The following is a 10,625-nucleotide window of genomic DNA, read 5'->3' as shown; positions in this document are numbered from 1 at the left end:
AAATCGTTTTTAAGTGTCAAACTTAAGTTATTTTTAATTCCTAGTATAGTACTACTATTCTAGCAATTAAAAATCCTTAAAAACTCCATAAATACTTCTTTTCTGAAATTACAGCACTTTTAAAATCTAATAACTCTTCTGAAAATATGTACAACGTATTTAAAATTACGTACTAAACAAATCTTATAGTTCATAATATATTTCTTTAGTTTCCAGCAATAAAAACCCTAAAAACTCTTATTTCATGATTAAAACTAAAAATAACTCAATATAATAAATTGAAATTTCTTAATTATAACTATAATAACCGAAATTATATATATATAAAACAGTAATTTAATTGGTAAACATGATAAATAATAATAAAATAACATAAAACCTAGTATTCTAATGGAATCTTAGGAAGGAAGAAAGAAAACAACCGACAAACAATGGAGGAAGATGGCGCCGGCCAGCAACAGCAGCAGCAGGAAACTGGCGGCAGCATCTTTCGGTTCTTAAGAAGGATTTGTGACGTTTCTTATTGAACAAGAAACGTTACTTGAAGAAGGAGAAACGAATTTTGAGAGAGAAGGCCGAAAGAAACGACGCACGAGGAAGAGGGAGAAAAGTCGAAGGAAGAGGAGAGAGAGTGTGACGTGATTTTGAGAAAATAAGTGTGTAGGGTGAAATAAATGGGTTTTTAGGATATTTATATAAAGGCTTCCCTTTACGGGCTTAGGAAAAGAGATAATGTTTAATGAAACTTGATGACTAATAAGATGGACATTTAAGACTTTAGTCATCAAATGACTCTTTCCCTTTTATATCCTTTTAGGATTTCGATTCCATTAAACTTCTTTTCAATATACTTTAATATGTAAAACTTTATTAAAACATGCTTAATTAAAATATTTCTAATTTTATTAAGCTATGAAAAATAATTTCATTTGACTTTTAAAATAGTCAACCCTTTTTAAAAGTCAAATCATTTTCCAAACTCATTTGGATTTAAATATAACTATATAAATACTTAAATATTTATAAAAATTCTTTAAAATTGTGGGGATTACAGTCTACCCCCTTAAAAGAAGTTTCGTCCCGAAACTTACACAAAACCTCGTACTTTCAAAAGTTGAACTCATCATTTCGAAAGTTTTGAAGAAAGGTAGTGCCTCTTGTGCACTTTCCCATTTTTAAAACACTTGGTTACTTATGAACACTTTTCTTATGCGGAGATCTACTTCTTTTGCACTAACATGTGCAAATTGCCCACATAGGCATACAATATGACATGAAATTTCATAAAAATAGACAAAAGCGCGAAATTTATCGCATTCTACCCCCCTTAAAGAAAACGAGTTACGCCCTCGTAACTCACCTCAAGGAATAGGTCTGGATATTTTTTTCTCATATCATCTTCGGCTTCCCACGTTGCCTCTTCTGACTCGTGGTTAGACCAAAGAACTTTGACATTGAACATCCTTTTTGCGGTACTACGCACTTTCCTGTCGAGAATCTTGACAGGTCTTTCCTCATATGTGAGGCTACTATCTATCTGAACTTTCAGGCTCTAACATGACGCTCATCAGGGATATAGCGCTTAAGTTGGGAGATATGGAATACATCATGCATCTTTTCAAACTCCATTGGCAATGCCAACCTATAAGCTACTTTCCCAATGCGCTCCAAAATCTCATATGGGCCTACATATTTAGCACTTAGCTTGCCCTTTTTCCCAAATCTCATAACGCCTTAGTGGGTGATACTTTCAAGAACACTTTATCACCTACAGCAAACTCATCTTTGTGTCGTTTTAAATCAGCATAACTTTTCTGCCTATCGTGTGCAGCTTGAATTCGAGCCTAAATTAGTCGGACATTCTTGACGGTCTCCTCAATAAATTCAGTCCCCAAGACTATATTCTCACTGAAGTCATTCCAGCAAATGGGACTCTTACATTTTCGTCCATATAATGCCTCAAAAGGTGTCATCTTTATACTTGCATGATAACTATTGTTGTAAGAAAACTCAATCAAATCTAATTGGTCTTCCCAACTACCCTGAAAATCGATCGCACATGCTCTCAACATTTAGTCCTCTCAGTCTGACCATCGGTCGCAGGGTGAAAGGTTGTACTCATTTTCAATATTGTCCCAAGGTTTAATTGGACCTTTTTCCAAAACTTCGATAGAAATCTAGAGTCACGGTCAGAAATAATGTCCTTTGGAACTCCATGAAGTCTCACCACATGCTTAATGTAAGTTTTAGCGAGCTGTTTCTTTCTCCATGTCTCCTTAATATGTATAAACACGGCTGATTTGGTCAATCTATCCACAATAACCCAAATGGTGTCATTTCCACTTCTCGTCTTAGGTAGGGCAGTCACAAAGTCCATAGAAATAGAATCCCACTTCCATCCAGGGACCCCTAACGATTGAACCTTTCCCATAGGTCTCTTATGGTCTATCTTCACCTTCTGACAAGTTAGGCACTTAGACACATATTCAGCTACCTCTCTCTTCATGTTTGACCACCAATAGATACCCTTAAGGTCTTTATACAATTTGTCACCCCCAGGGTGCACATAATATGGAGTATTATGCCCCTCATCCATAAGGCGTCTCTTAAGGCCATTGCACTTCTGTGCATTCTTTAAACCTTAGACTCCCATCATCATGAATCTTAAAGTCAGCTTCCTTTCCTTGCTTTATTTTCTCCTTGATCTTGTCTAGGTGCTCATCACCAACTTGACCCTCAATAATCTCATCGAAAACTGACACTCCCAAAGAAAGAGTACTAAGTCTCGCCTCACTTTCCCCGGGATTTAAAATTTCTAGGCTCAACCTTTGCATATCTCGACACAACTCCTCAGGGACTATCAACGTACTCAAGCTATGACTCGATTTCCTACTTAGGGCATCAGCCACCACATTTGCTTTCTCTTCATGATACTGGATGTCTAGATCATAATCCTTAATCAACTCCAGCCATCTTCTCTGCCTCATATTCAAGTCTTTTTGGGTGAAGATGTACTTCAACTCTTATGGTCTGTAAATATCTTACAAGTTGCTCCAAAACTCCAAATTCAATGCAAACACTATAGCAGCTAACTCTAGATCATGGGTAGGGTAATTAGCCTCATAAGGTTTCAATTGACGCGACGCACACGCTATTACCTTACCATTCTGTTGTAACACACAACCCATACCATTTTTCGATGCATCACTATATACCTCATACCCCTCATTTCCATCAGGCAGGGTCAAAATTGGTGCAGAGGTTAAATGATCCTTCAAGATCTGGAAAGCTTCCTCACACTTTTCATTCCACTCAAACTTGACTCCTTTTTCATCATATTGGTCATAGGTCTTGCTATCTTCGAGAAATCTCTCACAAATCTCCTATAATAGCCAGCTAAACCCAAGAAACTCCTAATGTCTGACACACTCTTTGGAGTTGGCCACTCACTCACAGCTTGAATCTTAGCAGGATCTACTGAGACTCCTTCCTTAGAACACAATGACCCAAAATGCTACTTTCTCCAAACGAAACTCACACTTAGAGAACTTGGCATATAGTTGGTTCTTCCTCAAAGTCTCCAAAATAACCTCAAATGTTCACTGCTCGTTTCATTCCTCGAATATATCAAAATGTCATCAATGAAAACCACTACGAACTTATCCAAAAACTCATGAAAGATCTCTATTCATCAAGTCCATAAATATAGCAGGAGCATTGGTTAACCCAAATGGCATTACAGTGAACTCGTAGTGACCATAACGCGTTCTAAAGGCAGTCTTAGGTACATCCTTATCGCTACCCTCAATTGTGATATCCGAACGTAAGTCAATCTTGAGAACACACTGCTCCATTCAATTGTCGAATAGGTCATCTATTCTAGGCAAAGGGTACTTGTTTTTTATGGTAACATTGTTCAACTCCCTATAGTCGATACATAACCTCATACTCCCATCCTTTTTCTTCACGAATAAAACAGGAGCTCCCCAAGGTGATGCACTAGGCCTAATATAACCTTTATCTAAGAGCTCTTGCAATCGCGTCTTCAACTCACTCATCTCAGGAGGTGCCATTCTATAGGGTGCCTTAGATATAGGTGCAGTTCCAGGAACTAAGTCTATAGTGAACTCAACAGCTCTAGTAGGTGGCATACCTGAAACCTCACTCGGAAATACATCCATAAAATCGTTCACTATTGGGACATCCTCAAGTTTTGACTCAGCTTCCTTACTGACATCCTGCACACTACAGAAGAATAGCTCACACCCTTTTTCAATCAATTTTTTTACTTGCATAGCAGAGATAACTCCAAACTTCTTAGGTTTCCCGAAACGTCTATAGGAGGTCAATTTTCCCGAAAGATTTCTCAACACTACCTTTTGAATCTCACAATCAATGTTAGCCTTGTACAGACTCAATTAGTTCATCCCAAGGATCACATATAGGTCTCCCAAGTTGAATTCAATTAAGACACACCCTCCTATCTTCAAAGGTAGGTTTTTAAACAGCTTAGTACATTTTATGACTTCGCCAGTAGGAATACTAATAGACAAGTCAATTGATTCGAATTCTACTAACCCCAGACTCTTTAGGACAGAAGACGATATAAAAGAATAAGTCACCCCCGAATCAAATAGCGTTTTAACAAGGACTGAATTAATAGAAAAATTACTAGTAACCACATCAGCAAATCTCTCAGCTTCGTTACGACTCATCATGAACATTTTTCCCGCAGGCTTATTCTGGTTAGGATTCTCATTCGCAGGCTTACTATAGCTCCCCTGGTTATTCTGCTGACCTCCAGGCTTAGGACCCTGGTTCCCTGACTGGTTGGACCCTGATCTAACCTGGTTACCATTTCCTTGAGTCTTCAGATCTTTACCGTGCTTGGAGAAACACTCATACTCCCTATGGCCCTTCTTCTGGCAATAGTTACAAGTCACCAAATCTCCCTTGCAGTCTCTCCCAGGATGGTTTTTGTCACACTTTTTGCAATGGTAAACTCTATTAGGTCTACTCTGACTACAGTTATCCTGGTTGTTCCTCCCTTGAAAATTCCCATTACCATTTCGGTTTTTTTTGAAATTCCTCAGGTTTCCCCCAGCATTAACATCCTTCCTCTTCTCACCAACTATCCCATTCTTCTTATCTCTCCTTGATTGCAACCCATAGATATGCGAAGCTCACCCATACACCTAGGGATGGCAATCCAATCCGAATCCGACCCTAGTCCGCTCCGATCCGAAGGAAAAAATCTGAGTTGACTCCGACAAAAAAATAATCCGACTCCGACTCTGTTTAAAAAATCCGACTCCGAGTCGGAGGAGGGTCGGAGTCGGATCTCATAAAATAATCCGACATCCGAATCCGACTCCGACTTTGAGTCAATCAATCCTTTTTTTTTATTTATGTAATGTATTATTTATCTATAATCTGACTTCGACTTTCAGCCAGTTGTATTATATAGGCTTTTCCCAAAGAAAAAATGATCAAACAATTGGAAGAAAAATAAGTCGGATCAGGTTCGGAGTCGGATGTTCGGATTTTAAGTCGGATGTCCGGATTTTAAGTCAGGTCGGATCTCGAAGTCGGATGTTCGGATTTTAGGTCGGGTCGGATTCGGATTTTCAAAGTCGGATCTCGGAGTCTGAGTCGGACTCGGATTTAAAATCCGACTTTCTGTAGGGTCGGAGTCGGATTATGCATAATCCGGTCCAAGTCCGACCCGTTGCCATTCCTACATACACCACATCTAAGGATGTAAAGGTCTCACCTCCTAGTCCCAACTGAATTTCATCAGTTAACCCTTGCTCAAACTCTGAGCCTTAAGCTCCTCAATGGCTACAACCTCAGGTGCAAACCTAGACAGGGCTATGAATTTGCTATAATACTCAGAAATGGTCATACTACCCATCCTAAGGTAGATGAACTCTTGGGCTTTTTGTTTCCTCATAAAGGCAGGGTAAAACTTCCCTCTAAAGACTACCACAAATGCTTCCCAATTGAATCCTTCAGCGGCACTCAGTCTAGCACCATTTTCTCTCCACCATAGGTCAGCCTCATCCTTCAGATATAACACAGCCTGACCTACTCTCATATCAGCAGGGCAGTTCACTACCTCGAATAACTTTTCAGATTCCCTAATCCAATTCTCTAAGAAGGTAGGGTCAGATTGTCCCTTAAAGTAGGGTGGTTTAACTTTAGCCAATCTTTCGAACATTTCTCCAGCAGTCTCAGGACGTTCAACCCTTTCCTGAGTCAGTTTCTCCGTCAAGAGGCGAATAGCAGCAGCTAAATCAGTATTGTTGGCCATTTTACTCTGGGACGTGAAAGTAATATAACTCTACTTAGGTTCCAGTATAACTTACATAGTCATCTAATAAGGAAACATTTGATTTGATCATTAAAGATCGCATCAACAAACAATTCCACTAAGTTCCAACATGAAGTGTTCTCTAATAATCACATAATTGTTCACGTAAAAATATATATTCATACCAACATGAAGGTAGAAACGAGCAAGTAATAGTATGATCACACAATGAAAATTTAAATAAAAAAATATTCCCATCACGTGCCCAAAATAAATTCTTACTCACTCAAATAAACTAAATACTATCTTTATTCTTCCATAAAAGGGAACAATTATAAAAATAAAAATAACATCATAGTATCTTTATTTTCCTAAAATAATAACTCTCTAAAACACCTCTGTCCTTGTTGGCACACCTCCAACATTATTCCTATAACTAATATCTTATGCAAATCTGTATATATAAAAAAATATAAGTATATGTATAACTCTATGGCACTATATTGCTATCTTTATCCTCAGCTTCCTTATACTGATCAGGCATGAATGTAGCATCCTCAAATTCCTCTTCTTACCCATCCTCATCATAGTCAATGAATTTCATTTGTATCTTTGATCTTCTAATGGGTATGGTATCCTCATCCTCTTCAGGTTCAGTTTCCGTTTCATACCTGAAGTAAGCATGGTAGATGTCTTCCCTAGTGGTGCCTCTAGCATGGTCCATTTCTAGTATTATCTCATCATCACTAGGCAAACCTCTCCTTAAGATGCATCGCATCGTCCAGTGCAGATCCGTATACTCGCTATGGTCGTTAGGTGCATGAAACTCGTCGACTTCGTCGTCGCTCACGATGATGGGGTTAAAATAGCTTCCTAGATTAGCAGACATGATTGAAGAGCTACAATACAATAAACCATAGTGGTTTAGCACTCTCTCTAACGTGTTCCCACAAGAAATCATAAGGGTAAACAAAAACAAAGGCATGAAAAGTATAACACCTTAGCAGGCAAGAAGGATATAATAGTTAGCAGGGAAGAAAAACATTATGCATCATTAGCAGGGAAGAAAAATAATAATGATGCTGAACTAACTTCCTGATGCAGGCATATAATGTTGCTATCATATATGCCCTTCCTATACTACCCATTCTCACAATGCAATAATATAACTTTAAAGGCATAAAATATAATGCAGACACTTTTATAAATAATTTTACTTAAGTGCCTAAAAAAAATCTTCGAGTAAAAAAAAATTTCGAACCTATGATCACTCGAAAATTTCCGACTCGAAACAAAAAAAAATTCGGACCTCTCAAATTATTCGAAAAAAAATTTCCGAACTCATATAATTTTTGAAAAAAAACTTTTCGAATATAATCAAGATTTTGAATAATAATAAAAAAATTCGATCACAAAAAAACGCACCATATGAATTTCCAAAAAAAAAAAAATTCGGGTTCTTAAAAAAAATTTCAGTTCTAAAAATATATACACTCTATATAAGTTTTCAAAATGAATACGTAGGAGCAATTCTAAGGCTTCCTTCAAATAACTAATAAGCTAGCTAGCTATTTAGGCGCCTATAAGTCTTAAAATAACCTAAAGCTTCCAGATACCACTTTGTAACACCCCGATAATAATTCTCTCTTTTCAGAAATACCATTATAATATAAAACTTAGAGAATTACCCAGGCATTATCGCCCGTGTGATAACGTATCGGCTTATTCAGAATTTTGCAGCGGAAAACAATTTACTAAAAACCAACTTTATTAAAATTTACTAAATAAATGACAAGTGTTTGAAACTTAAACACACCAACTTAAATAAACCACAACCTTAAATAAATATGTTCCTACGAAAACAGAACTTAAACTATGCTAGATATATACACTCTACTCCAGATTCCCAATGTGACGCACATCTGCCAACCTGTAATGTCAATGCAATATCGACTCTGCTCACCAGTAGGATCATCACAGGATCAATAAGGCAATGCCATGATCACACACACAAGTAAAGCACGTAATCAGCAAAGCTGAGTACTACATATCAAATATAAATATTCCTAAACATGATACTAAACAATAACGTATAGGAATAAATAATAAATAATCATATAATAAATGCAGACAACTTTTACTACTAAACTCAAAACATTCTTTTAATACTTAAATGGAATAGTTATTGAGACGAGTTGTCTTGCCTACTAATGTGAAATGCGGGCGCGAATCAGCATTTTAGAGTGACCTGCGATATCGAGGAACCTTTGAAATAAAAGAGGGATGGTGATCAATCCATTTATAGAAAAGCTATGGCACGCTCACCATAACCCCAACCCTTATGTCCAACTCTAGACGTGCACAAGTCTAAAGTCTATAACTTATTCTCGTTACACTTTACGTTAATTACATCTTATTACTTGTGTTGACACACACAGACAAGTAACACATAATTAAAATCAAATAGTCATAACAGAACTTCTTTTATCTTTGGATTAACAAGTGATCACAACTTACAATCCAAGACTACTTAATTCCTTTTTATTCTTTACTCACTTACTTGTTGAACCTAGCCAACAATAAACTTACCTTTATATAGGTATAACTTGTAACTTACTACATAAGGTCCACGGCCCTCATAAGATGATAAAATGATACTTCTCAAGAATACATGCATTACATGATTCCATTTAACATATACTAATTCTTATATGAATTAATAAATAAACTAATACTTAACATGCTTGCATCAATCATTCCATACAAACATTATATTCTGAAAATCATAACTACTTCTAGATCACATGTTGCACACAGGCATATAACATGTAAAATAAATCCAGTAATCACATATATGAACAATCAGGTTCCTATAGATGATACTAAAAATTTAAACCTTCCTTAAACATGGTACTAAGCCACATAACACGTAAATAATGTGCGTACCTCGTATATACTAGCCTGTAGGCCACTTTTAAATCGTTAAAAGTCTCCTACAACTATTCTCCGCCTAGAAAATAAAGTAACTAAAATTAATAACTTGAACCAAAAATTACAGCAGCTTTAAATAGATTAACCCCTTAAAAGCACGTTTAAAATCGTTTTTAAGTGTCAAACTTAAGTTATTTTTAATTCCTAGTATAGTACTATTATTTTAGCAATTAAAAATCCTTAAAAACTCCATAAATACTTCTTTTCTGAAATTACAACACTTTTAAAATCTAATAACTCTTCTGAAAATATGTACAACGTATTTAACATTACGTACTAAACAAATCTTATAGTTCATAATATATTTCTTTAGTTTCTAGCAAATAAAAACCCTAAAAGCTCTTATTTCCATGATTAAAACTAAAAATAAACTCAATATAATAAATCTGAAATTTCTTATATTATCAACTATAATAACCGAAATTATATATATATAAAACAGTAATTTAATTGGTAAACATGATAAATAATAATAAAATAACATAAAACCTAGTCTTTTAATGGAATCTTAGGAAGGAAGAAAGAAAATAACCAACAAACAATGGAGGAAGATGGCGCCGGCCAGCAACAGCAGCAGCAGGAAACCGACGGCAGCAGATTCGGTTCTTGAGAAGGATTTGTGACGTTTCTTGTTGAACAAGAAACGTTACTTGAAGAAGAAGAAACAAATTTTGAGAGAGAAGGCCGAAAGAAACGACGCGCGAGGAAGAGAGAGAAAAGTCGAAGGAAGGGGAGAGAGAGAGAGAGTGACGTGATTTTGAGAAAATAAGTGTGTAGGGTAAAATAATTGGGTTTTTAGGATATTTATATAAAGGCTTCCCTTTACGGGCTTAGGAAAAAAGATAATGTTTAATGAAACTTGATGACTAATAAGATGGACAATTAAGACTTTAGTCATCAACATGACTCTTTCCCTTTATCCTTTTAGGATTTTCGATTCCATTAAACTTCTTTTTCAATATAATTTAATATTCAAAACCTTTATTAAAACATGCTTAATTAAAATATTTCTAATTTTATTAAGCTATTAAAAATAATTTCATTTGACTTTTAAAATAGTCAACCTTTTTAAATAGTCAAATCATTTTCCAAACTCATTTGGATTTAAATATAACTATATAAATACCTGAATATATTTATAAAAATTCTTTAAAATTGTGAGGGATTACAAAAACTTAAAAACATACAAACTAAAACTAATAACCTAGAACGTCAATACATACAAAAACATTTACAAAAATTTACTTACAAATCACTATTCTCAAGAACCATTCACAATTAATGGTGGGCTATAATAAAAAATAGAGGTGTATTTGTAGTG

The sequence above is a fragment of the Beta vulgaris genome, chromosome 5 (genome assembly GCF_026745355.1).
Source record: "Beta vulgaris subsp. vulgaris cultivar EL10 chromosome 5, EL10.2, whole genome shotgun sequence".
Taxonomy (NCBI): domain Eukaryota; kingdom Viridiplantae; phylum Streptophyta; class Magnoliopsida; order Caryophyllales; family Amaranthaceae; genus Beta; species Beta vulgaris.
Note: the sequence above shows the minus strand (reverse complement) of the source record.